Source organism: Chinchilla lanigera, unplaced genomic scaffold (assembly GCF_000276665.1).
Source record: "Chinchilla lanigera isolate Chin_1 unplaced genomic scaffold, ChiLan1.0 scaffold00005, whole genome shotgun sequence".
NCBI classification, from domain to species: Eukaryota; Metazoa; Chordata; class Mammalia; order Rodentia; family Chinchillidae; genus Chinchilla; species Chinchilla lanigera.
In genome coordinates, this window is record NW_004955406.1 from 10628647 (window position 1) to 10654895 (window position 26249).

The 26249-nt window shown below is 38.9% G+C and overlaps 1 long non-coding RNA gene across 1 annotated transcript in view; it reads right to left on the reverse strand.

Annotated features, from left to right (window-relative positions):
• LOC106149880 overlaps positions 1-26249 on the reverse strand; it is a 47643-nt gene that overhangs the window by 13335 nt on the left and 8059 nt on the right. Inside the window, exon 3 of the long non-coding RNA XR_001236339.1 lies at positions 3496-3710. This is a non-coding gene — a long non-coding RNA (uncharacterized LOC106149880). The remainder of the gene's footprint in view (positions 1-3495; positions 3711-26249) is intronic.

The following is a 26249-nucleotide window of genomic DNA, read 5'->3' on the forward strand; positions in this document are numbered from 1 at the left end:
TATATATAAAAATGTTATGTACATATGTAGAAACTGCAAGAGTTGTTCATATGATTAGACCAAAGGTCAAAAAAACCACACTATGGCAGGCTAGAGACTCTGGAAGAGCCAATGTTTGAGTTCCCTTTGAAGGCAGGAAAATGCCCAGTGTTTCAGCTTGAAGGAGGTTACACAGAAGTAATTGTCATTAGTCTACTTTTTTGTTCTACTCAAACCTTCACCTGAGTGGATGAGGCCCACACACATCATGGAGGGTATATTAGTCATATTTCTGTTGATGGGACAAAATGCCTGATGGGACAAAATGCCTGACAACTTAAAGAAGGAAATGATTTATTTATGGTTCACTGTTTCAGAGATTTCAGTTCATGGCTGACTGGCTCCAAGGCAGAAGTAGCATGGTGGAAAGACATGGTCAAAGAAAGCCACTCAACTCATGGCAGCCAGATAACAGAGAGCAGGGAAAGAATCAGAAAGGAAGTGACCAGCCACCAATAATAGTCTCCAAAGTCATAACCCTACATGACCTGCCCACCCCCAGAAGTGTACTTTTCTAAACCTTCTGGAATTTCTTAAACCAATCAAGTTGACAAGATTAATCATCACATTTCTGCTTTACTCAGTCTACCGATTTAAATGTAATCTAATCAAAGAACACCCTCACCATCAGAACAGTGTTTAACCAAACATTGAGGTACTTCATGGGCTAGTCAGGTTGACAAAATTAATCACAGATTAGCAGAAATTAAAAGGTAGGTATTGACATCCTATAAACTATTAAATAGTAGAACCAGGATTCAGATACTGGAATTCTGACTCCAGAAACTCTCTACCAACCTTGCTCCATATAGACATCCAAAACTGGGCTAAGAAATGATTTACTTCTGCATGAGACTGGTTGTTCAGGGAACTAAGCACTCAGACAAAAAATAAAGATGTCTGAGATTACCCAGACATCTTCTATTCTCATATCCATTACATGTAAGTGAAAATTTATCCTATGGTTTTATTTTTGTAAAAAATGTACACCTCTCTATTATGTATATATGCCAAGCTATTGTACGCTAAAATACAGTTTAATGTTTAGATATACATACTTTTAAAAGTTGCACATTCTTTGTTTTAAATTCTGAATACAATCCATATCCATCTTGTTACTTCTGTGAATAAGTTAAGAAACTTATTTAAAAATCAGCATTATCTGTTATGCTGATCAGACATTGCCGAGTGGTAAGAATACAGAAGAAAACACAATGCATTCTCTCCCTTCAAAGAACTCATGGTTCAATAGGGGACTCAAACAAACAATTAAAATCTAGTGGGATGATTGCTATTATTGCTGTGTTTACATGGTGCTGCGAGACCATAGCTATTAGAGCTGACTCTGCCTAAAATGGATGATGGGTGAGCAGGAAAGGTTGCACACCCGTCATCTTGCAGATACTAAGCTGAGGGTTGAAACACATTGAAGATAAGAACACATGCTGATGAAATGGGGGGGGGAATGCTCATCAGTATTAGTGGGAGTATAAATTAGTAAAACCCCTGTGGAGAATAGTATGGAAGTTCCTCAAAAAGTAAAAATAGGCCCACTATATGATTCAGCTCTCCAGCTATCCAATGTAAACAAAACCAGCATATGAAAGAGATACCTGCCATGTTACATTCAGCACTACACATAATGGCCAAGGCATGGAACTGATGAATGAATTGATAAAGAAAATGGTATGAACTGATGAATGAATGGATAAAGAAAATGTGGTATATATTTCTAAAGAAATATTATTCAGCTGTAAAGAAGACCGAAGTCCTGTCATTTGCAGTTAAATGCATGGAACTGAGGACAGTAGGTTGTGAAAAAAATTAAACAAGAAGGCAAGTAGCACATATCCTCTCTCACTGTGGAAGTTAACAGAAACATCCAGGCATGGTGGGACATGCCTATACTCTCAGCAACTTGGAAGACCAAGGCAGGAAGATCCTAAACTGGAGGTCAAACCGGGTACCTTCTAAGACTTTGTCTCACAATATAAAAAGCTAAAAATGTACTTCATGGGTTCAATACCCAGTATCCTTCCACTTACACACAAAAAGTAGACCTGAATGTAGATAGTGTTAATAGAGGTTGGGAAGAATTGTTGGGGGGTGATGAGTATACGTTGGCTTTGATCAGTACATATCATATACATGTATTGAAATGACTCATCTAATCCCATTAATATATACACATAGAATGCATGTTAATGAAAAAAAGAAAGTCCTTATAGAACTTACCATCCATAAAAAATGAGGAAGAAGTTGTGAGAAGGAAGCGTTGTTAGTGAAATTCCTGGCAAAAGAATAATAAATATATGCTAAGATGTAAAGACATGACTTCCTAATAAAACTCAAAAAGATTTCATTGTACCAAGGAGAGGGGAAGAAGGTAAAAATAAAAAGATAAGGAGGAAACAAAGCACGAATGTCCCTAAATGGATAAATTCATGGTGCACTGCAGGAGGTTAAGAGCAGTTGGAGTATTTCACAGTGAGAGTAATTTAATCAAATTCCTATTTTATAAGGATAATCCTAGCATCTGAGTGGAACTGGATTATAGGGACCCTAGGTAGGAAGGAGACAAATCAGAGAATCTATATATCTATATCTATTCTCTATCTCTATCTCTATCTCTATCTCTATCTCTATCTCTGTCTCTATCTCTATCTCTGTCTCTGTCTCTGTCTCTATCTCTGTATCTATATTTGGGATTAAGGTGTTAGACTAAGGCATGAATATTGGAAGAAAATTTCAAGACATGATCTAGGAACAGAATTAATGAAATCTAATGTCTAGAGAACCAGAGAAGCCTACCAATGAAAGCTACAAATGATTTTTGAGCTTTTACTTTGGGTATCTGGGTAATTAGTGACTCCAATAATAAAGATGAAGAAATTAATTAAAAACTATAAAATAAGGAGCAAGTGGGGTAGCTTCAGGTAGGGAAAAAATGCCATTGTGTACACATTAAGTTTGAAATTATGGCTAGATATTACAGAAAGCAGTTAGCTACATGGATGTGGAGCTCCGGAAACCAGAACTGAGGTGTACTTATAACACATTATCAAGAGTATTAAAGACGGTGAAAGACTTGGATTACTCAGGGAGAGTGTTTGGAAATTTTAGAGGGAGGGAAGGGTGCTGCCTGGGGTACACTGACATTTAAAGATAGTTGAACAAAGGACCCAGTGGAGGAGACTGATAAGTAAAGAGCATGATTTTAAAGACAAGGGAAGGGAGGCATTCAGAGAGGTAGACAATAATACTAACTGTGGCAGAGAAGTGAGGTAAAGCAAAAAAGAGGAGTGCTTGGATCTAGCACCTTGACGACTCTGCTTCCAAGGGTGAGGGGACGGAGTGTAGAAAGCCAGGCAAATAGTTGTAGGTCTTAGGCCATGTTGTGCTACTACCACAGAGTACCAAAGATTATTTACAAGTAACAGAAACGGATTGGCTCACAGGTGTGGAGGCTGGGAGTTCAAGATCCAGGCAGGGCTGGCAACTCTGACATCACACGGGACCGCAGGTGCTGTGCCTCTGGAGGGCAGCTGCACTTCGTCTTCATGGGGCAGGAAGCAGAAGAACAAAAGACCCATTTCTTAATACTGCCACAATGGCAATTAAATTCCATCCTCAGTTCCAGTGGAGACAAACATCCAAACTATAGTGCTTTGCTGTGAAGGAAAAAAGATGGGTTAACGGGAGGAGTTTTCAGAACAGAAGGCTAACTTTCCTTTTTCTTTTATGGTTTGCTGCGTTGTTGCTTTTACTCTGGTAGGGAAGAACTGAGTAAAATTATATACAGACAGGGTAAAGTCATAGGAAGCAAGTTCCTAATGGGGTATGAGAAAATTCACAGAGCAAGAACAAAAGACAGATGATGGATTTTAAAGCATTGCTAAGAGGGAATAGCTCACTTATTCTGGAACCTGGATCTACATTAGAAGCATCTGAAGAACTTTAACAAAATGTCAGGGCTGAAACCCATCCTACTCCACTGAAATCGGGATCTTTGTGAGTGGGGCCAGGTTATCAATATGCTTTTAAAGTTCCCCAGAGGAATTCAACTAACAGTCAGAATTCTCTATAACAAAGAAGACACATATTACCTTACGAGAAATGTTAACAAGCGAGAAATATTTTCAAGTCTAGAATATCACGAGAGGAGCTTGAAATGGTGCTCCCCCAGTTCCAGAAACTTGCCAGGCCTTCATTTTTCATATTTCTTTCTGGCATCTGACAAATTGCAGAAATAAAATATGGAGGCTTTAAAAGGGGTCCAGACCAGCATGACAGGGGTGACCAAAAAGGTTGAAATGTTAGCCCTCTAAGGCCCGTGTTTTAATGAGTTGAGTGAATTTTGCCAGAAGAGAAGGCTGGAGTGACACTTAATTACAGTCATTGAAGAGCGATCAGATTTTGTTCAAGGAAGGAGGAACATCTGTTCACAGTATTTGCTGAGGCCAGGACAGAGGAAAATGACTTATAATTCAGCAAGATGCTAATTAAAGATGAAGAAAATCTCTCTGATCTCTCTCTCTCTCTCTCTCTCTCACACACACACACACACACACATATGTAAAACGTGTAGATATATGTTTTGAGATGATACAAAATGTCTAAGCTAGGTGTGGTGGTGCACACCTGTACTCCCTGCACTCAGGAAGCTGAGGCAAGAGGATCATCGTGAGTTTGAGGCCAGCTGGGGCTACACAGTGAGACCCCATCTCAAAAAAAAAAAAAAAGTCCAAAGGGGATATTTTATTTAGAAAATGTGGGTAATATTGTCATGGAAATGGATTATATGAATTTTAGGGACCTTTTTGATCTTCAGTAAAACTTTTATATTGATATTATCTCATAAACTTCCTATGATTTCTGTGAGGTATAAATGAGACAGCTATAACTTTTGGACACTCTTCTACCAAGTCTCTCTCTCTCTCTCTCTCTCTCTCTCTCTCTCTCTCTCTCTCTCACACACACACACACACACACACACACACACACATTTAAACATAAAAGCAAAAGGCCAATGCTTTGAATTTACACTAGTTATGAATATTTGCCTCCAGACAGCAGAACATGTGATTCCAGGAACTCCACAAACAGGACTTTTCACATAATAAGACCACTAGAGATAAGTAGCTGTTGGTGTTGATTCAATAACTTGACAACGACAAGGCCAGAAACCTTGTAATTCATTTGTCATTCATCCTTTTGCCTTGTGCCCATTACTGAATGTTATGTCAGGGCCATTCCCCCTCTTGGCATCACTCCACATCCAAGGCTACTGTCAGATGAGAGAAGGCAAAGGGCTATGTGGCCCACACATTTTCTATTTTATTAAGAAGGCAAAAGCTGCCTTGAAATCTCCCTCAGTGGATTCTACTGAGGGCTCCTTGGTAGAGAGCTAGCTGCTTATTGAACATGCATTCTCCCAGGGTCCCTAGTAAGAACCCAGTTTTGCTTGGGGTGTCACTATACTCAGGTAGCAGACTACGCTTCTCAGCTTTCCTGTAATGAGGGGCTGCTGCTGCCATGGCTCGGGTGTGGCTTTCTGGAAAATTCCCTAGGAGCTGGCCGGAATGTAGCTTTTTTTGTCCTTCTCTTTTAATTTCCTGTACCTGGCTGCCCATCAGGGCCGGGACCCCAGCAGATTTGTTTCTTCAACCACACACAGTGCTAGATCACCACCTGTTAAGGCTGATATCTACTGTAGATGTCCCCGAAAGTCTCCTATGCTCTTAGGTGGGGTGTATAGGAGGTGTCTGGGTCATGGATGTGTGATACTGGATCATGGGTGTGATAGCTGGATTAGCCCACTGATTGGCTGAACACTGGAAGCCCCATCCTAGGTGTGTGTGGCACCAAATGATAAGCATGCAGTCTGTACGGAATAAAAGGGAAAGTCAAAGAAATGCTGTCTTCTGCCTGCACTCCATGGACTGTTTCCCCTCTGTTATGCCTCTCTGCCACATTGCTTTGCTTTGGAGCCAGCTGACTATGGACTGAAATCTCTATACACTCTGTACATGCTACACACTGTGAAATGAAGTAACTTCTCCTCTTTACCTTGTGGGTATAGGATATTTCACCCAACAGTGAGAAAAGAGACTAAGACTCTACCTTCTGATCCCTTCCACTTCCTGGCAGAACACGGGAAGAAATAGCTCCTGGAGAAACCCTATCCCAAAGGAAAGTAGAAAAAAGATGGTCCTGGATTACACAGTTCCAGTTTCTCACTCCACACTCACCACCCTGCGTGGTGAGTATGAGGCCAGGAGTAACCCTCTAGTGAGTTCCCTCACAGGGAGCAGCTACCAAGTGCAGAGAAGCAGTATACATTCACCAATCTTCCTTAGTTTTCTATTTCTTTCAAGCCCACTGAATTTAACTACCTGTGAGAAGGAAGTCAGTGACTTTTTGGGACAGCCTTGGTTTTTGCATTGTCTCTTTCTATAGCCTTCTAGGATCCCAGATGAATATCTATAGTTTCCCTTCAAAGAAGTTTGAAATGAATCAGAACAAATCATTAATGAAATTAACTCTAAGTCCACACTCTAAGACAGGAAACTCATTCCCCTTCTGTACAACCAGCCACCTCTATCTGCAAGCTCTACAGACACGGGCCACACACTTAACATGTTTTAGGATTAGGATGGTACTAAACAGGTACAAACTTTTTCTTGTCATTATTTCCTGAACAATACAGCATGACAACCATTTACACAGCATTTAAATTGTATTAGGCATTCTAAGTAATCAAGACAATGTGTGTGTACCATTTTGCACAAAGGGCTCGAGCATCTGAGAATTTGATATCTGCAAGAAAGATCTAGAAGCACTTCTCCTCCAAGGGAAGACTATATTCTATTTCCTATTCTGTTAGCTGTCCCACATCACATCCAGCCTCATGTTCAAACAGACTTTCTCAAAATCTGCATGAGATTGGCTGACAATATCACTCTTTAATGAGAAAGTGTTAACCAAAGAATATAACTTACCTCCCATTATTACAACCATAGGGCATAATTCATGCTGATAAGGTAATTTCCATTTTCCATGTAGCATTTAAGTAACATCTGAGGCATTGCTACATTTATTCAAAGTCAAGTAATTTGCAGGGATGACTACCAAGGAGCTGGATCCTGTCTGAGGTTCTATTGCTATTCATTTTGCTTCATATGCCTTCATTTTTAGAGCACCTATGCTTCTGGGCAGGGTTGACCTGGGGATGGGCTCTGCCCCGTGGCCTGAATGCCATGATCTCTTTGGGATGTCTTCTAGTCACATGCTGTATGACTGAGGCCGTAGCTTTTCCTAAAGAGTTGCTTAAACTTGTTAAACCTACTCGCTGTGAAATAGTTTTTCACACCCTCCACTTCTGTTTCCAGTGGTGAAGCTGCTGTGGATAATTTCAAAGTTTTGGAACTTAGCAAAGACTAGAATTTTTTTGCTGTTTTAGCCCAATATGTGAGAGTCCAAGAGCATTTTCTTCTTTGCTACTTTCCTACAGGAGTGGGATACAGCTCTGCTGTTTCTCTTTTTCCTTTTGGAATCATTTCCCGTCTTTATAACACTTTAACAGCTTTATCTTCCCTTTTCTTCCTCTGAAACTCTCAAGACTCCACATCTCCTTGGAAGTCATCCATCACATTTTCAGTATTTAAAAAACCTTCAGCCTTTGGATAAGCTGCATATTCAAGGCCATTCGTTCACTATCTGCTCCTTGGCTATGAAAGCAGACTGGATTTGGGCAGTGGCTCTAGCACTGTCTACCTAGGCTTGGCATTAATAATTTAGAGGTAAAATTTCCCTAGTGTTTCAGCACACCTAGAATGTAGCTACCTTGAAATTTAAAATAGAAGTTATTCTATTTCTATCCACAAATGCCTAAAACACTTATGTATGAAAAGGTTTTCTTTATTCTCAAGTGGAATTCTTAGCTACAACTGCTTAGAGAAATTATACCTTCTAGTTTAAGGTCAAGCTGCAGTGACCAGCACGCCATGACACATGATACTTTTGGCGGGGCAGTTCCACAGTTCTCCAAAGCTCTAGTAAATACAAAGCTCTATAGAAAAGCAGCTCATTGTGGACAAAGCTGCCACAAGCAGATGTGAACCACCTAGGTAAAAACCCCCACAGGGCTGTGACTAAGGCCTAACCTACAAATCTTGACAAAGACAGATAAAGCTAAGTAAGTGCAGAGTTGTAAGAAAAAGTCTATGGATTCATGGCGGCTTCTTTAGGTCATCAGGGTCAAGCCTATGTTCTTACTGAAGTCCAAATTCCTATGTCCTGGCTTAAACTAAAAACTCATGCCATGTTATTTCAGCCTAGTTCTCAGATTTCTGGCTCAATACGATAGATGTAAAACAAAATATTTTACCCCCTGCCCGAATATTGAGCTGAATGAAAAAAAGAAAAGAAGTAGGCATATGGTAAGCATGTGTCCGTTTTGTCATTGATAAAGCTGTTATTTCACATATGACATATACCTGTGGGCATCTGGGGATTCTAATGAGTTGGCTGTTCCTCTGCAGTTCCTGCCTCTGAACTGTAGGGGGCAGACTTCCACCAACAGGCTGCAGGACCAAAGCAAATTCTTGAGTCCTGGGGCAGCCAGAATCCAAAGGAAACAAAGAGAAAGGGCTCGGTGCCGTACCATCCCTAGATCCCAGAATCACCAATTAGTTGAAGATGCCTATTTGTTGGGAAGGGGTAAAAGTCACACCAAGGAAGGTGAGGAAGGACACCCTACGCTTGAGATCAGGCAGCATGTGCCAGATTGTAGCATTAGGAGGCATTAATGTTGGAATTTATACCTGGGCTGAGCAAGTCCAAAGCCACAGCCAAACCTCCTCTTTTGCTTGTGATCTTATTACATCCATTCTTGCACTTTACTGTTCAAAGCATGGCTGACTCCCCACCAGGCAGAGATCATGACTTTATCCTTGCTGATCTCCAGCTTCCTAGTACAGTGTCTGCTGCATGGTAGAGATTCAGTACCTGTTGGTTGAGCTCAACTGGACCAAACTGTTGTCTTTAGAAGGAAATTGTGATTGCTCCTGCTCTGATTACAATGTGTGCATAAAAAGATAATCTCTGAAGTAGGAGCCTATAACAACAGTTTTGTTGTCCTTGTGATTTTGTGGACTGATCCTTCTGGAGGAGTGGGGTGAGACTATTTCCCCTTAGAGTTTCTTGTGCTGTTGTATCAGACCTTATGGTCACTATGGTCACATGCAGCTTGGCTGGCCGGCTGGCCATCTAAGATGGCTCTCATGTGTCTGGTGGACGATATTGGCTGTAGGATAGATGAGAGCTCAGCTGGAACTCTCAACCAGAGTGTGTAGTCTACGAGAACTAACTTCCATGACATGCTCACAATGACCTATGGACCATCCACTGGGCTCCACTTCCCAAAGGTTGCAGCCATTTCCCAGTATCACCATCCTGAGGACCATGTTCCCAACACACAAAGTTTTGGGGAGACACAAACCATATTGAAATTATAACAATAGCTATTTGAATTGTTTTTAATTCAGGGCAGTGACTTTCAACTCTGGATGATTTTTCTACCACAGGGGTCATTGGCAATATCTGGAAATATTTTGGTTGTTACGGCTTGGGAGTAGAAGCCAGTATACTGCTAATCAGCCTACAAAGCACAGGAAAGCCCACAACAGCGGTTAAATACAACTCCTCAATAATGCCAGGGTCAAGAAACCCAGGTTTAAGATTGTTGCAGTAATCTGACCACAGACGTGGTTGTATGCATGTGTAAGTGGCATATGCTTGTGTATCTTGGGCAAATATAATTTCTGAGTAATAGAATAGGCATGTATTCAGCTTTAGAATATGTGACCAATTTTCTAAGGGGATTCTTACCAATTTACATTCCCATCACGGGCATAGAAGGGTTCCAGTTGCTCTACAGCCACAGTAACATAGATCTCTTCAGTGTTTTTAATTTTGACCATTACAGTGGTTGTGCAGCTATATGCTTTTGTGCTTTTAATTTCCACTTAGATGATGACTGATGATTATGAACATTTTTTTCACATTTCCTGGTCATTTAAATGACCCTTTTTGTGAAGTGCTTAAGTCTTTTTTTTTTTTTTTGGTTTTTTGGTTTTTCTCTGGTACCGGGAACCGATCTCACGACCTTGCGCTTGCCAGGCAGGCTCTTTGCCGCTGAGCTAAATCCCCAGCCCCAGTGCTTAAGTCTTTCACTCAATTTTGTATTGGGTTTTCTGATGCATACTTATTCATCTGCAGAATATCTTTGTACATTTTGTGTAATCATCCAGATCCAGGGCTTACTTCTTAATGTCACAAAGGTCCATACATATGGAACCTGAAGTGCAGGGTGCTCCCACCTTTTAGGATGACATTTTGAGCACCAGGAAACAAGAGTTCATGGGTTAAAGTTTCCCCTTATTATACCACTCCTGGACAAAATCCTGCAAATGCATTTTGTGTTTCCTCCCCAGGGTCCTATAGACCTGAGCAATCAGTTGTCCATGTTGAAAGCCAACTAAGTAATTGTACCCTTAAACTCCACAGTCAAAACACGCTTCCAAGACTTTCCTGATAAATGATCTGTTCTAAGTCTGCATGTGGGATACAGCTGTTTTTGCTCTGATCTTGATTGATCACTTGATTGAAAATGCTTTTGTCTCTCTGAAGAGATCTAAAAAAAGCCAACTATGTCTACATTCCGTGAAAGAAGACAGCATTAACGTTTGGAAAGAAAAGATACGGGGCTGGGGATTTAGCTCAGCGGCAAAGCGCCTGCCTGGCAAGCGCAAGGTCATGAGTTTGGTTCCTGGTACCAGAGAAAAACCAAAAAAAAAAAAAAAAAAAAGAAAAGATGCTTCCACGATATACACACTAGAGGTTCTCTTAAGACTGTTTCCTTCCTAGAACTCAGATTATCTTTTAATTGACTCACTCTGAATATCATATAGTATTTTTTAATAAAGAGCTCAAATTTCTCCCTTCTACTTTTCACACATCAACAGATACCTCTGAGCATGTGTCTGCTGTATTTACAGCACTATGCTAAACCTTTTATGTGTGTATATCAGAAACTCTTCACACATGAAATAATAGTTATTAGTCCCATTTTACGGACAAGAAGATTGCTCACAGCAGGTTAGCAATCTACTCCAGATTAGGCAGCTAATATATGCTAAAACAGCAACTCAAACCTAGGTCTTTGGGGTTGAAAAATCCTGTTCAATTAATTGGAAAGATTCACTGCTTCACACTGATCACCGTTCTCAATCCACACATAATACATTTCCTGCTAATATCACATGACATAATTTCAAGGGCATGGAGATAGCTACTGTGTCATTCCTTAAGGCTTCTTCTCAGTTTTCTTGTCTATGGGAGAAGGAAGAGAAAGAGGGGAAGAGTGAATTACTTAGGCCAGCTTCCTTTATTAAATACAGAGCAGGAAAATCTTTGGGGGAAAAAAATGCCATCCACCAGGACGGGAACAGATGGCTCAAGCTTAGAAGGAGCTAGGCAAACACTACCAGGAAACTGGAGCCTGCTTCTAAGCTAATAAAAGAAAACAAACATTTAGTAACCAATATTGAATGAGATAACGTGAAAAAGAACCACTGCCATAATAACAGGGTTTTCAGCAAGCCAGGGAGAGCATAAAGGGAATCTTACCCACATAACAGTGCAGTTATAGTCCTGCTTTTTCCACTTGAGGATGTTAAAGCCTCTATTTTATTGCTAGCGACTCACTGAAGGCAGATATTGGGATGAAATGACCAGGGGCATTGGGGCTGCACATACTTGGGGTTACAGGCAAACATAGCCACTCCCTAGCTGTATGTCTTTGGAAAGTTTGTTTGATCTCTGAGGCTCAATTTTCTCATCTATAAAATGAGGTTGAAAAAAAGCCTGCCTCTCAGGAGTTTTGTGAAGATAGGTGTCAGAATGAGGTGGTAGTTTATATGTCTGTTTATGGGGAAGGAAGAAAGCAAGGCCTGCTGTGTAGTTGCAATAGAAACCTCATCTCCTGCAGGGGTTCTGGCTACCATGACCCCTCCACACTCGTCCTGCTCAGGGCAAGGGCTAGGTCTTTCTGTTCTTCTTTTGGGATTAGACACTGGATGTGAGCTGCACCCAGGGAGAATGTGTGGCTTTGGGAGACGTGGCTGTCTTAGCTTGAACAGATTTCCCAGGAGCTGGGAGAATGAGTGTTTTTGCTATAAAGGAAGATCTGAGGAATAGCTCACATTTTCCACTAGAGCCAGTGAGTCCAAGTCCAAGATTCAGTGAGTACCACCTGATCTTGATGGAGTCTTGTGTCTTTATTGAAGAGATCATCACGGAACTTTAAACTGCCACCATTGGGTTCACCCTAGGTGTTCCTTGTCCTTCTGATCTCAACCCCAGCTTCTTTTCCTGCTAGCTTTTCAGGAGAACCTTGCCACTGGGCTCAGAGATGAAGAAAGTCCTGACAAATACCAGCTTTTAAAGCCTAGGCTCTGGAAATAATTACCTTGGGCACCTTTTCACATTTCTACTAGTCTGTTCCTTGGTCCAAATACTGGAGTTTTGTCTCCAAATATAAATCTGGTCCAAAAAAGCTAACAAAGCCAGATAGATTAGGTTGGAGCTGAAAAAATAAGCTGCACTGAAAGTATTGGTATGGAGGTCAGAGCTTTTCCCAGGACAAGGGAGAATGAATGAGTGACCTGGTTAAGAACAACTAGCTACCTGCCATATGGCGCTTCCACAAAGCCTTGAAGATGATTGCTTTGTTTTGTGCACTGTGTGAATCCTTCCAAAGCACTGATGATGGCTTTGATTGATTAGTAGCTACTATTTATTGAGCCTCACCAGCAGTTGTGCACTGGAGCTAAGTGCTCACCCAAGGCTATTACATTTTATCCTCACTGAAACTTATAAAGACCCCTGAAGGAAGACTAATAGTGTATTCACCATTTTGTAACTAAAGGCAATGAGGCTTAGAAATGACTTATTTAACCAGGTGTGGTGATACACACTTACCATCTCAGCCCTGTGGAAGGCTGAGGCAGGAAGACTGGAAATTTGAGCTCAAAGTAGGTAATTCAGTAACTTAATAGGACCCTGTCTCAAAATAACAATACTTTTATAAGAAGACTGGAGGTGTGTGTGAAGACCCTGAATTCAATCCCCAGGACTGTAAAAAAAAAAAAAATTACTTCTCGGGGTCCATGCACTTCGAATTAGGGTAGTCTGACAACATTTATGCATGAATTATGGCATGAGGCAGTGACAGTGAATTTTTTTAGGCTTTCAATGACACAGCCTGCTGTGGCACTTGTGCCATAGGTTCGCCACCTCTGGCCTAAGGTATTGGGAGAGGTGCAGGATCCACACATGCTCCCTCAGATCCATAGATACTCCTGGAGGAGGAGCTTGTGAACTCTGTTTGAGTAGTGTTTCCCGCTAGAATTCATATCTCAAAAGGTAACCTCATTGAAAATAGGATCTTTGCAGGTAAAGTTTGCAGTTAAAATTCCCAAGATGAAATCATTCTGTATCTCACACAAGGTCCAAAGTCAATGACTGATGTCTTTATAAGGTAAGTAGAGGACATAGCGAGATCCACAGAAGGAAAAGTTATGTGAAGACAGAGGCAACAATGGTAGGAACATGGTTAGAAGTTACAGAATGCCTGCGGTCTCCAAAACTGGAACAGACAAGGAAAGATTCGACCTTAAACTCTTCAAGGAAAATGTGGCCCTCGTGACCCTCTGATTTCACATTTCTAAGCTCAAGAATTGCATAAGAATAAATTCCTGTGGTGATTTGTCATGGCAGTTCTAGGGGACAAATGCATGGCTAAACTGGGAAACACTGGCTTTTTTCCCTGAGACAGTTTCTTATGTAAAAGAAGGGGGTTCAGTGTGAATCACCTGTAGGATCCCCCATCTCTATCAGTGTATGTTTCTAAACCATGACCTTCTTCTAAATCATGCCTCCATCATCTTGGTGATAGGCATTTTATCTGCCACATTTGTTAGAGCCAGTACCCAGGCAGTTACTCTGCTCCTTCAACATGCCTTTTTAAAATTCTTTTCTCCTACAGATCTCTTAAATAGAATGCATTCTAAAGTGACTTCAATTTTAAAAACGCCCTTCATTTGTTCCTGCCATTTTTATACCTTCCAAGTCAGGCACTTATAGCACAAATGACGGCACCAAAAGTTAATACAAGTGTCTGGGTTTGCCACTCCTCAATGGACTGTGTCAGTAATGCCTAGATCCTTGAGAGAACCTGACTCGGAAATAGGCAATCACATCAGCATCCCGGAAAAGGCTATGAAAAATAGCACTTTTTACAGCACAGACAATGCCTGTATGATTGGCCTTTTTAAAACTTTCACAGGAGAGCACCGTGACCAGCATGTTTTTTTCATGGATGCAGCACAGCTAAAACAATATAAATGTACAAGTCTATGGCAGGTGGCAAGCCAATTTTTCCAGCACCATTTATTAAAGAGGCTATCGTTCTTCCAGTAAGTTTGTTTGGCCCCTTTATCAAAGATTAGGTGGCTGAGTGTGTTTTTGGTTGTGGCTGTTTCTTCCAGTCTGTTCCATTGATTCTCAGGTCTGTTTTTTAGCCAGTACCAGGTTGATTTATTACAGTAGCTTTGTAGTATAATTCTAGAGACCATACTCATAAGTGAAATAAATCAAACCTACATATGCAAGCACTGCATTATCTCACTAGTGTAAAACCTGAAAGAGTTAATAAAAACTTGGAGGTATGATAGACACTGTGAAATGAAAGGAAAACTTTCAAGGGAAAAGGGCAACTGGGATGTGGGAAAAGAGAAAGGAAAGAAGGAAAAATTTTGTATCTATGTATGTACAGGATAGTTAACATAGTTGATCTACTATCTTCTATTTCTTTGCTGAAAGAAACAGTTAATGAGTCCTTGATTGATCAATATTGCATGTCTCTATTTGTTTTCATGAGAAACCACTTTGAAGATATCAATGTGTAATACAACAAGCATTGTTAATTTCCTACCACTTTGTTTGTAACTCTGTATAGTTTGTACTGTTCTTTTGCTATTTTATAAATGGTTGTCTGTTTGTTAATGTTTTCTTCCTTTTGTTTTTAAAATAAAAAAAAATAAATGTACAAGTCTATCCCTAAAACACTTTGCTCCTCCGCAATCTGAAGCTGGATCTAATTAAGGGTCAGATTCTTTCCCTTTCTAGAACTTTTCTAGCTGCCCTTGCCTGAATATTAAAGGCAACAGGAAACTGAAATAAAGACATGTTAATTAACTTGCCCAAATTATATACCTATAAGTAGAGGAGCTAGATTCAAATGAATGGAGTCTAACTGGAGTGTGTGCCTTTAATTCATACCCTACTTCTGCTACCTCTTTACTTGGGGAATGGATTAAATGGAAGCAAGAAAGAAGACAATGAGTCCTGATAAGAAATCATTTTATCATTGTTCTGGTGTAACTATCAAAAGCAAGAAACACACCTTTGAATGGAGGTGGAAGTCATGCTGTGGAGGGAGCAGGTTGCAAAATTAAGGTGGTGTAAGTTAGACGCTATGAGAATTGGTCTGATGTAGAGGTTGTAGGCAACAGAGAACTGCGATAAACAGCCCCTATTTTGCATCTTGTGAGTAAGTCAGTGGTGGTGGCAGTCACTTGGGTAGGAAGCACAGCGGGAGGTGGAAAGTATACCTGAGTATGAATAATGGGTTCGGTTTAGGATGTGCCAATTCCAGGTCTATTCCTGTGAAAATGTTCATCAGGCAGATGTCTCAAGGGTGAATATGTCAGTCCTCAATTTTTGTGTCTCCCCAGATCTGCTTAGCTATTCTTGCCTCATATTTGGCCATGTGCTTAACGTAGAGCTCCAACTGCAGGAGTCTTGACTGTCAACACCACCGGCAGTCTCAGCCAGTCCAGGGTGGACCGTGCGCTCACAGTTTCCAGTTTCCCCAGTACACTGGAAGCCACTCCAGAACTGACCTCCAAGCTTGGCCTGAATAGGTTCAGAGGCTCTTATTTTTCTATGACTTCTGGACTCAGATAAAGTGCTCCAATATGAGATTACATCCCCACCGCAGATTTCTAAAACACCTGCCTGAAGCTAGATTGTACCTTTTTTTTTTTTTCAGTAACTTCTTGAATCTAAGATATGGCAAAGCCTAAGAAAAAAATAAAATGGAAATGCCAGAATATCTTTAGTCTAAGATTGAGAAAAGGATCAGAATGCTTAGCGTATGGAGAAGTCAACATCCGGGTGGTGAAACTCGAGTCCTAAGAGATAGAAAATGAACAACGGCAGACACAGAATTCTCCTTTCTCCTTTACAATAACTGTTCTACAACACAGAGACCCCAACATCATTCCTGGAAACACCCCATGTGATGAGCAAAATAACCTTGCTTTCTTGGAGTCAGTCACCAAATTGGCCACCAAAAATCTCACCCCTCCTCCCATTTTCTATTTCCCTTGGTCTTAATTTTGTGGATTGTGCTTCCTACCTAAATAAAGCACATAGGCTTAGAGCCCTTCCTTGGGCTGTTTCCTGGTGAGCTGAAGTACTGACAGCAGATACTCAGCAGTTCTGGTAATGGTTTTCCCACGTCTGATGGCAAAAAGAAGTCCACTTCTTGAGTAAGTGTGATGGCAAAACTCTTCAGGCATGTAATAAGCCAAGGTGCAGGAAGAAGGGAAGGACATGGAGACCAATTGGTTTTTTTTCCAGTGCCAGGAATCGAACTCATGACCTCACACTTGCCAGACAGGCACTGTGCTGCTGAGCTAAATCGGGAGCCCCATGAGAGACCAATTGAGTGCTGCACTAAGTTGGTAGTAGGGAAAGAATAATTATAAGAACTGTGAAAGGTATTGAGTATTTTTTGCTACACTGAAAGTCTTGCAAAAATATAAAAATATAACTCCAGAATAGTAGTTCATTGGCAACTTAAAGAATGCAAGGTGATCGTCCTCAATCCAAAATCCAAAGCTCTTTGAGTGGCAACATCAAGCCATAAAGAAGAAAATTCCACACTTGACTTCCTGACAGGTCATACTCAAAATGTCGATGCCCTAAAAATACTAGATAAGATTATCATTATGCTTTGTGTATCAGTTATGTTGAAATATACATAAATTTCATGTTTTCCTTGGATCTCATTCCCAAGATAGCTCATTATGCATATGCAAATATGCAAAAATTTCCAAAATCCAAAATTCAAAACACTTCTGGTCCCAAGCATTTCAGAAAAGAGATTGAAATTAGGGATCCTTTAGTAGAGTGAGGGTCCATTCTGTTGAAATTCAGATCTAGCTGAGTGTAGCTGAGTTGGAAAAGAGACTGAATGTGTAGTTCCACAGGCTTCCTATGTCAAAGTCAGAGCTATGGTAGGAAAATAATAAACCTTGAGATCTGGCATGGAGCTATTTGGGAGAACTAGTCTACAGTTTATACCAATAAATTACCCCCAAGTCCTTCTGGCAGACAAAGGACCCTGCTTTCCCTTGCCAGAGATGAACAGATTTTCCTTGGCTGGAAATTGTACAAAATCTCGTACGAATGAAGTCACGTGTGATATGATGTTAGATTCCAAGTTCCATACTTTCAACTCCTCTTTGACTTCAGGCCAATAAACAGAGTCAGATCTCAGCAAAACCTTACAAAGGAAGTATACACCTTTGCATTAAGAAAAAGTAGCCAAAACAAGCCAGAAGAAACTGCAGGACATGACTAATATATTCCAGGAGAAACTGAGAGAATATGCATGAAAAGTTCCATTTAGGATGTTAATGTTGGGCACCAAGGAAGCTGAAGCAGGATGAAGAGGGGTGAGTTTATTGACATGGAAAGAATTCACCCATGACTTAGGATTCAATATTTTGTTCTGGAGAAACACATGTGTGCCAAGGATGGGTATAATCCCAATGAAGATTCATAGACCTGGCACATTTGTAAAGATTTTAAGCAAAGACACCTGTCTGTAGCTAGATCATACCTTTAAAAAAATAACATCTTTTTTTAATAATGCCCTGCTATAACAATGTCTGAGAAGAAATAAAATGAAAATGCTAGAATTTCCTAGGTCTAAGATTGAGAAAGCATCAGAAGGCTCAGAGATGTGAAACATGAGGATAGATTTGTATATAAAACCCCAAGCCCACCACTTAAAAGTGTTTCCCAGGGGAATTAGGAGAGGACCATTTCTCCAAGGCAGTGATAAATACACTGGTGGAGGAGGAAAGGGTCCTGAACCTTTGACAGCCTTAGCTTTCCTATGTCAGCCAGGGTTAGGCATGGAGATGCTTCCTTGGAATTGGCCTTGGAATTGGCTTCTTCTTTCTCAGAAATGAAGTCAAGTTATGTATTAGGTATATATTGCAAAACGCATTTATTATTTAAAATAGTTTGCATATTCCTTTCTATCTTTACATATATTATCATGTTGGCTGTGCATAATGAGGGATATTTCTTGTTTTCCAGTCTTTATATCTATCTCCCTTCATTTTGTTGTTAAGGCTTGGGCTTTTATTACAATGCTAACATCTTAGGCTCATTCCTGATTTCAAGGGAAAATTATTGCAATATTTCATAATTAAGATGATGTTTGCTATAGAATTTTTATAGCTATTTCTGTTCAGGTTAGAAAGATCTCTTTCTAGTTTTCTAAGTTTTCCTTATTGTTTTCATTATATTTTTACAAATAGGCATTGAGTTTTTTATTGTTTTTCTGAATTTATCAAATTTGTCACTTAATTTTTCTTCATTTTAGTACAATGGATTATCTTGATTATTCTTTGAGTGTTACAACATTCTTGTATTCCTGTAATAAAGCCAATATGTTTGAAGTGTCATTTTGAGTCACTTGCTTTTATTTGCCTATTTAGCTTAAGATTTGATATCTATTCATGAGAAACATTGATCTAACTTTCTTTTCTGATAATCTCTTTTTCAAATTTTGATATTGAGAGAATACTGGACTCACAACAAACTGAGAAACTTTCCTCTTTTTCTACACTTGGAAAGAGTTTGTGTGAGATTGGCACTAGTCCTTCTTAAATGTTTGGAGTTCGTCTCTTTCCCCTTCCCTTCCTTGTGTGGAGGGGTGCAGGACATGAAACCTAGGGTCTTGCGCAAGCCGAGCACACAGTCTATCACTGGGCTTTCTGATAGTTTCTAATTCATAAATTTAGACCATTTATATTAAGTGTAATTGTTCAGATAGTTGAGTTAGTATCTAGCATTTTGAAACTTCTTTCTTTTTTTTTTTTTTTTTTTTTTTTTTTTGGTTTTTTTCCGGTACCGGGAATCGAACTCATGACCTTGCGCTTGCCAGGCAGGCGCTGTGCCACTGAGCTAAATCCCCAGCCCCTTGAAACTTCTTTCTATTGATTGTCCCTTTTTTGTCTTCTACTCTTCTATCTTTTCTGGTTTTAATGTAGTATTTTAAAGAATTCAGTTTTCTCTCTTCTTGGGATATCAATTAAAGTTCTTTTTAAAAAATTACTTATTGGTGGCTGTACAGTGTGCAACATGCATTTACAACTAACCTAAGTTCACTTTCAAGTAATATTATCCTGCTCCCCAAGTCGTGCAAGTAAGAGCAGCTCCAGTTCCTCCTTCCCACCCTGTGGAACACTGCAGTCTTGTATTCTATAAACTAGAATCATTTTTGCTATTATTGTTTTGAACAGACTGTTTTCGGTTAGGTCTGTGAAGAAGAAGAAAAATAAAAAACATTTTATTTTATTTATTTCTGTAACACTCCTCCTTTCTTCATGCAAATTGAGTATTTGATTTATGTCATGTTCTTCTCTCTCAACTTCTTTGAACGTTTATTACAAGACAGGTCTCCGGGTGAGCATTTCCTCCAGTAATTGTTTTATTTGAGAAAGTCTTTATTTCTCCTTCACTTTAAAGGATAATTTCACTAGATTAGAAATTCTGGGTTGGTGGATTTTCTCTTTTTTTACTTTAAAGGTTTTCAATGTACTCTGCTCTTGTTTATGTGACTTCTGAAGAGAAGTCTTATATAATTCTTTTAGTTATGTGTGTGCTATATCTTATCATTAGTTAGTGACTTTGCTATGTTTTCCTCTAGTAACGCTGCTTACTTATAGTGTACTTTTTCAATTAGTAAGAGTATATTGCTTTTTCTTTTGTTAATATTTGCATGGTAAATCCTGTTCCATTCTTATTTTCGGCCTTTTTATAGTTAAGTTTAAGGTGTGCTGCTTTTATGTAGCATATGGTTGAACCATTTTCTTTTCAACCCAGTTAAATAATCACAATATTTTTATTATTGTTGTTATTTATATATAGATTTATGCAATGATATTTCTTCTGACTTGACACATCTCAATATTGTCTGTTATGGGCTTCCATTATTACTTAGATTTCAATTTTTATATCAATTAATTAATAATATGAATGTCTTAATGAAACATTTTAATTATTTACTTTTCTCTTCTACTAGCTTGATATATATCCATTATTTTATTCTTCTTAGTGGCTACCTTGAAGGTTACAACATATACCCTTGACTTATTAAAGTCCAATAAAACCAATTCTCACCATAGCCAGCAGCACTAGAATTTTAGAACATTTCAATGTCATTTAATTCTTTCCCAATAGTTATTCAGTCATATGTTTACATCCCACAAGATATCATTTTTTTCTTAACCTCAATAATTATTTGTGGAACTGAGCTGCATCTTCAGCCTTTTTTGGGTTTTATCTTTTATTTTTTACTTTTTAAATTTTGAGACAAGGTCTTAGTGAGTCTCCAGGTTGCCTAGGCTGGGCTCACACCTCTGATCATTCTGCCTCAGCCTCTCAGAGTATGGGGATTATGGGCATGCACCGCCATGCCTGGCTCTAGTATTTATTTATTTTTACACACATATTTGCTCTTTCTAGCGCACTCTATTTCTTCTTTCATTACTCCGTCTCCTAACAATGAATTGGTCTTTTTCTCAAGTTGTCCTTATTTAAATCATCTTTACAGAAATTCTCACTGGTCATGGAATTCTAAGTTAGCAATTAGTTTCTTTTAGCACCTTAAGAAACCTCATTATATTGTCTGCTGGCTTCCACACTGTTCATGTGGATAATTGCTTATCATTTTAAGTAATATGTCATTTTCCTTTAATTTTAAAGTTTCTCTTTTCTTTGGTATTAAAAGGCTTTACTACATGTGCTTGTGTCTTATTTGATTTATTTAGCTTCTAGTTTGCAGTGCTTCTTGTATACCATTTTCATTTTCTCTGGAGAGCATCTACTAACATTTCCAGCAGAGCAGGTATAGGGGTGAGAAATCCCCTTAATTATCATTTATCTGAGAGACTGTTTATTTATCCTTGATTTGGGAAGTTTCATCTGTTTGTTGTCTTTTTTTTTTTTCAGTATTAGAGAGTGAACATAGGGGTTCTCTACTACTGGAACTGTATCCCCAGCTTTTTTTTTTTTTTTTTTTTTCATTTTGAGACAGTGTGTTACTAACTTACCCAGCCTGACCTTGGGCTTGTGATCCTCCCAAAGAGGATGTATTACGCTCAGCTGAAAGAGATTTTACTGCATACAGAATTGTAGGTTGGTGTTGATCTGTACATTGATATCTTTGATCAGTTTTAGAAATTTCTCATACATGTTTTTCTCCGTGCATGGCTTCTACTTCTTTTCTTAAAACCAATCATTGTATGTCACAAATATGTTTCATTCTTTTCTGTGCTTTTCTCATTTTTCCTTTTAGTGCTCCTACTTGATTATTTTGTTCCTTGATTATTTTGTTGATATGCCTTCCAGTTGAGTAATTTTGTTTTTTTAATGCATCAGAACTGCTGTTAACAGATCTGTACAGATCCTTCATTTTAGTTATAATATTTTTCTGTTACCAAATGTGCATTTTTCAGTCAATGAAAATACTCTGGTGAAGATCTATCTCTTAATACATTTTCTCTATCTTTGCTTCTGTATTCTTGTACGTGCTAACCACAGTGACTTAAAAATCTTTGTTTGCTCACTTACTATCTTGAACACATATGGGTGCTTTTCTTTTCCTTTTTCATGTTTAGTATATGTGCTGCTGAAGCAAGCACATCCTTTTTCATTTGTACTGGTTTACAATCTTATGTACCTGGTGGTTGGCATGCTTAACAATTTTTAAAATTTAAGGGTAGATATTATATACTAAAATTTGAAGAGACTGTAGTTAATAGTTTGCTCTAGTCTTTACCTTTTCTCAACTGGGCATGTAGAGCGTGGTTTGATTTTGCTGCAATCAGAAACTGTCCTGAGCCGGGGCTATGTCCTATTTTTTGAAACGCTCTAGATTGTTCATCCCAGATGCTCAGATATGATTTTTAATGCTTTCTTCTGAGAACTTGTTAAATTCACTGGGCCGGGGTAGGGGTGGGGCTTCCCCATGGCAAATCCTGAAGTTTAATTCTTATATCACAAAGATTAAAGAAAGCAAATGCTCTGCCTTTCATAGGATGTCTCCTCCCAAGTCATTCAGTTCACATATAGGAAAATTCTTAGAGGGGAAATTGGTTCTCCAAGGATTCAGTTATTTATTTTCCTCTTTTTTTTTTGAATCTTGTGTCCTCACATTTCCAAATTTGTCTTTCTAGTCCTATGAGAATTTCAAGGTTTTTTCTGGTTTCTGTCCTTTTATTTGAAGTGAAAAATCTTGATCCAGATTATGTCTTCAAGAAGGCCTTTCCCTTTCTGAAGGCTCTATAAAACATAGAGGTATTTAAGCTGGAAGATGAAAACTGAAATAGTTGAGCGAAAAAGAAATAAAAATGATTTCACATTCCACATTCAGGGAAAATGGACAATATTGAAAGAGAAAGAACTAGGTAAAACATGTGATAGATATTAAAATATTTTAAGTTGTGCCAACACTGAGTGAATGATATTGACCCTATTCTGCCTATATTGGACACACTCTTTTCACTTGCATTATGAATTATCATTAACAAGTTGTGTGATTGTTTCTGAATGTATAAACTGATTAGCACTCAGGCTAGGAGATGTACCAAGATAACATAAAGGATCAGGCAGTAAATTCTAATGACTTGATCTTATTGACTCCTTCAAGACTTGGGGGAATAGAAGTAGAATGTTATTTCGGAGAAGTAATAAGAATCCGACTGGGAAAACTTGCTGTCAGAGAGCTCACTGAGGTTTCCTGCTTTTCCATAAATAACTCTTCCTTGGAGGTAGTGTTTGTCTTTTAAAGACATTTTATGGAAAGGAGTGTGCTATGGATTGGACAAGTGTCTCTCCAAAGTGTATATGTTGAAGTCCACTAACCTGTGGTGTGCATTTGGGAGCAACTTTGAAAGGTCAGGTCTCATGGGAGGAAGTTAGGTTATTGGAGGCACACCTTTAAGGGGATAGTGAGACTCCAGCCCTTTCCTCCTTCTTTGACTTCCCTAGTCTGTGAGGCAAGTAACTTCCTCTTCCACATCCTCGCACTATGATGTGCTGCCTTACCACAGGCCCAAAAGCAATGGGCCTATCAAACATGAATTGAAGCCTCTCGAATTGTAAGCCAAAGTAAATCTCTCCCATTTTAAAGTTGGTTGTGTCAGGTATTTTGTTATATTAATAGAAAGCTGATTAATGCACAGTGCAAAGAAAAACACTGCTGTGATAGAATTTCTAGTACTCTGTAGCCCTTCACATTTCTCCAAATGTGTGTGTGTGTGTGTGTGTGTGTGTGTGTGTGTGTGTGTGTGTGTGTAGCTATCTGGGCTCTGCTCACTTCTCATGTAAAGCTTGGCTTGTGGTTACACACAGCAGTGGGGGTGGACTTGATTTGTTGCCTTGCATGACACCCAATTGCACACTTCCCCTGGGTGGAAAGAAGTGAATTTATGGTTCCTGCTGCTTCTCCATTCCCTTTGTACCTATTTAATCAATGAAAACATTCTTGCCTGGTTTCTTTCACCCGGAAAAACTATAGCTCTAAATGAATGGAACAGCTTTTGGCTTGAAGTCAGCATCTGATTGTAATACTACTGCTTTGTGAAAAAGAATTTTGAGCTTTTAAGTTATTGGAGTCTAGGAGTAAATGAGATAATTATTGGAGAGTGCAGAAAAACTCAGCATGACTGAGAACTGTTGGATTTTAGCCTGTTTTGTTCTTGCTGGGTATCTAATATGAAAGTTGCTTAGAAAAAATTCCTACATACAGAACTTATTATCAGCTGTTACTTGGTATATCAAATACATAAATTTTCATTGGATTTGTTAGTGATTTTGTGGTACTTGCCTTCTGAAAAACCTGAAGAAAAAATTGTGAGACAAACTTATTCATACTCCAAGGAAAATACCTCAAAGTTCTCATCTTGTAAGATCAATTTAGTGAAATTATCTGTCCACAACTAGACAAGATACATAATTTCAAAATTTTGTATATTGACTTAAACTCTCTGTACCTTACTTAAAATGAATTTTGTGATAATTGCCTTTCAATCATTTAGTCAGGACTAGAACCTACAGAAAACCCCCGGATGATTACTTTCTTATTGGTCGTTTAAAACACTCATGCATTTAACAAATGAAGATACTAGCCCGAGAGCAATTACATAGGCTACAAAAAGTCCACATCTGGCTTATAGCTGGTAAAAAGGTTAGGAACAAAAGATAAAACTGACCTTGTCATTTGGCTGTGACACCAGCTTTAGGTAGCTATGTAAGTTTCTATCTCTGATATTACCTGTTTGTTTTTTTCCTTACTTTATGTTACCTTCTTGGAATAATTCTGCCATATGCTTTGGGTGATTCAAATTGATATCCATTTTATACAGAAGAATTCATGGCTATGATGTTTTCTTATATAACACAAAGAATTGTCAAAAATGTGGTAAGAGACCCTTTACATAAGTTGGTGGATGTGATGGTTAAGATTAACTATCAACTTGATTGGTTTGGGAGCTAACTAACTAGGGGATTGGCGGAGCACAGTTGTGGATGTGTCTGAGTGGGCAATGGAGGTGTGGCATTGAAATCTCTATCTAGTCTTTCATGCCTTCCTCTCTAGCACTGTTTCCCTACTCTGCTTCCCAGCTGCCACAAACTAAGAACTTTGCTCCACCACACGGTTCTGCCATGATGTTCCTGCCTTGAAGCCAGCTGACCATGGACTGAATTCCCTGAACTTGTAAGCCAAATAAACCTCTCCTTTAAGTAGTGGGTGTCAGTTATTTTTGTCCAGCAACAGGAAAGCTAACTAATACGGTGGCAATGTATACAAACACCAATCTACAGAGGAGAAATTTGCAAAACTTGCAAAAATGAAATATCTATCTTGGGTCCAACAATTCAACTTCAAATAATTTGTTGTGTAGCTAGAACGTGTGTAAAATGATGTATGACTGAGGCTACTCTCTGTAGTCAGTGTAGTTTTAAACTGCATCTACTTAGCAATTAGGCGGCATACATATTTCATACTTTTAGAGTGATTTGTAGTTCTTCTGAACTAAGAATGTGTATATTTGGCTCTTGTAGGGTGTAAGTTCTAGTTCTGTTATCAGATTCTGTTTGGAAATAAGGCTAGAGGGATGGGCATATTTCATAGTGACACTAGAATACAGAACTTATTACACTTTTCTCTGTGATCCCCTCAAAAGGGTTAAGTACACTGGTATTTTGTTATTTATTATTTTTGAAGGGATTCTATCAACTAGACTCAAGAAATTAAATGAAAAAGCAAAAGCATTCTCTTGTTTGTTCCTTTCCTCAGAAGACGAAATGTTGTTTGTTAAATGTCACGAGTTAAAAAATGTTCCAAAATCAGTTTAATCAAAATAGGCAGACAACTTATTCTTGGAAAAAAGTAATTTCACAAGATCAAAATGTATGGTGAATGTTTAAATTAAAAAGACATTGCAATAAAAGACACATTGCCATTAATTCCTGTGAAAATACTTCCACTTTTTTCCAATACACTTATCCCATTTTTTTTTACCACTTTCTGAAGTAGTTCTGGAAGTTCTCTTTCATGTCCTTATGACATATGGTAAAAAATTAGTGCATGCAGCTGCTGAGTGTCTTCTAACAGAAAGGCAAGCTCATGAAAATATTATAGTGTGTCCTCATCCACTTTATTCATCAGGTCTGTCGCCTTGTGACTTCTAGTTGTGCCTCAAAGTCAAAAT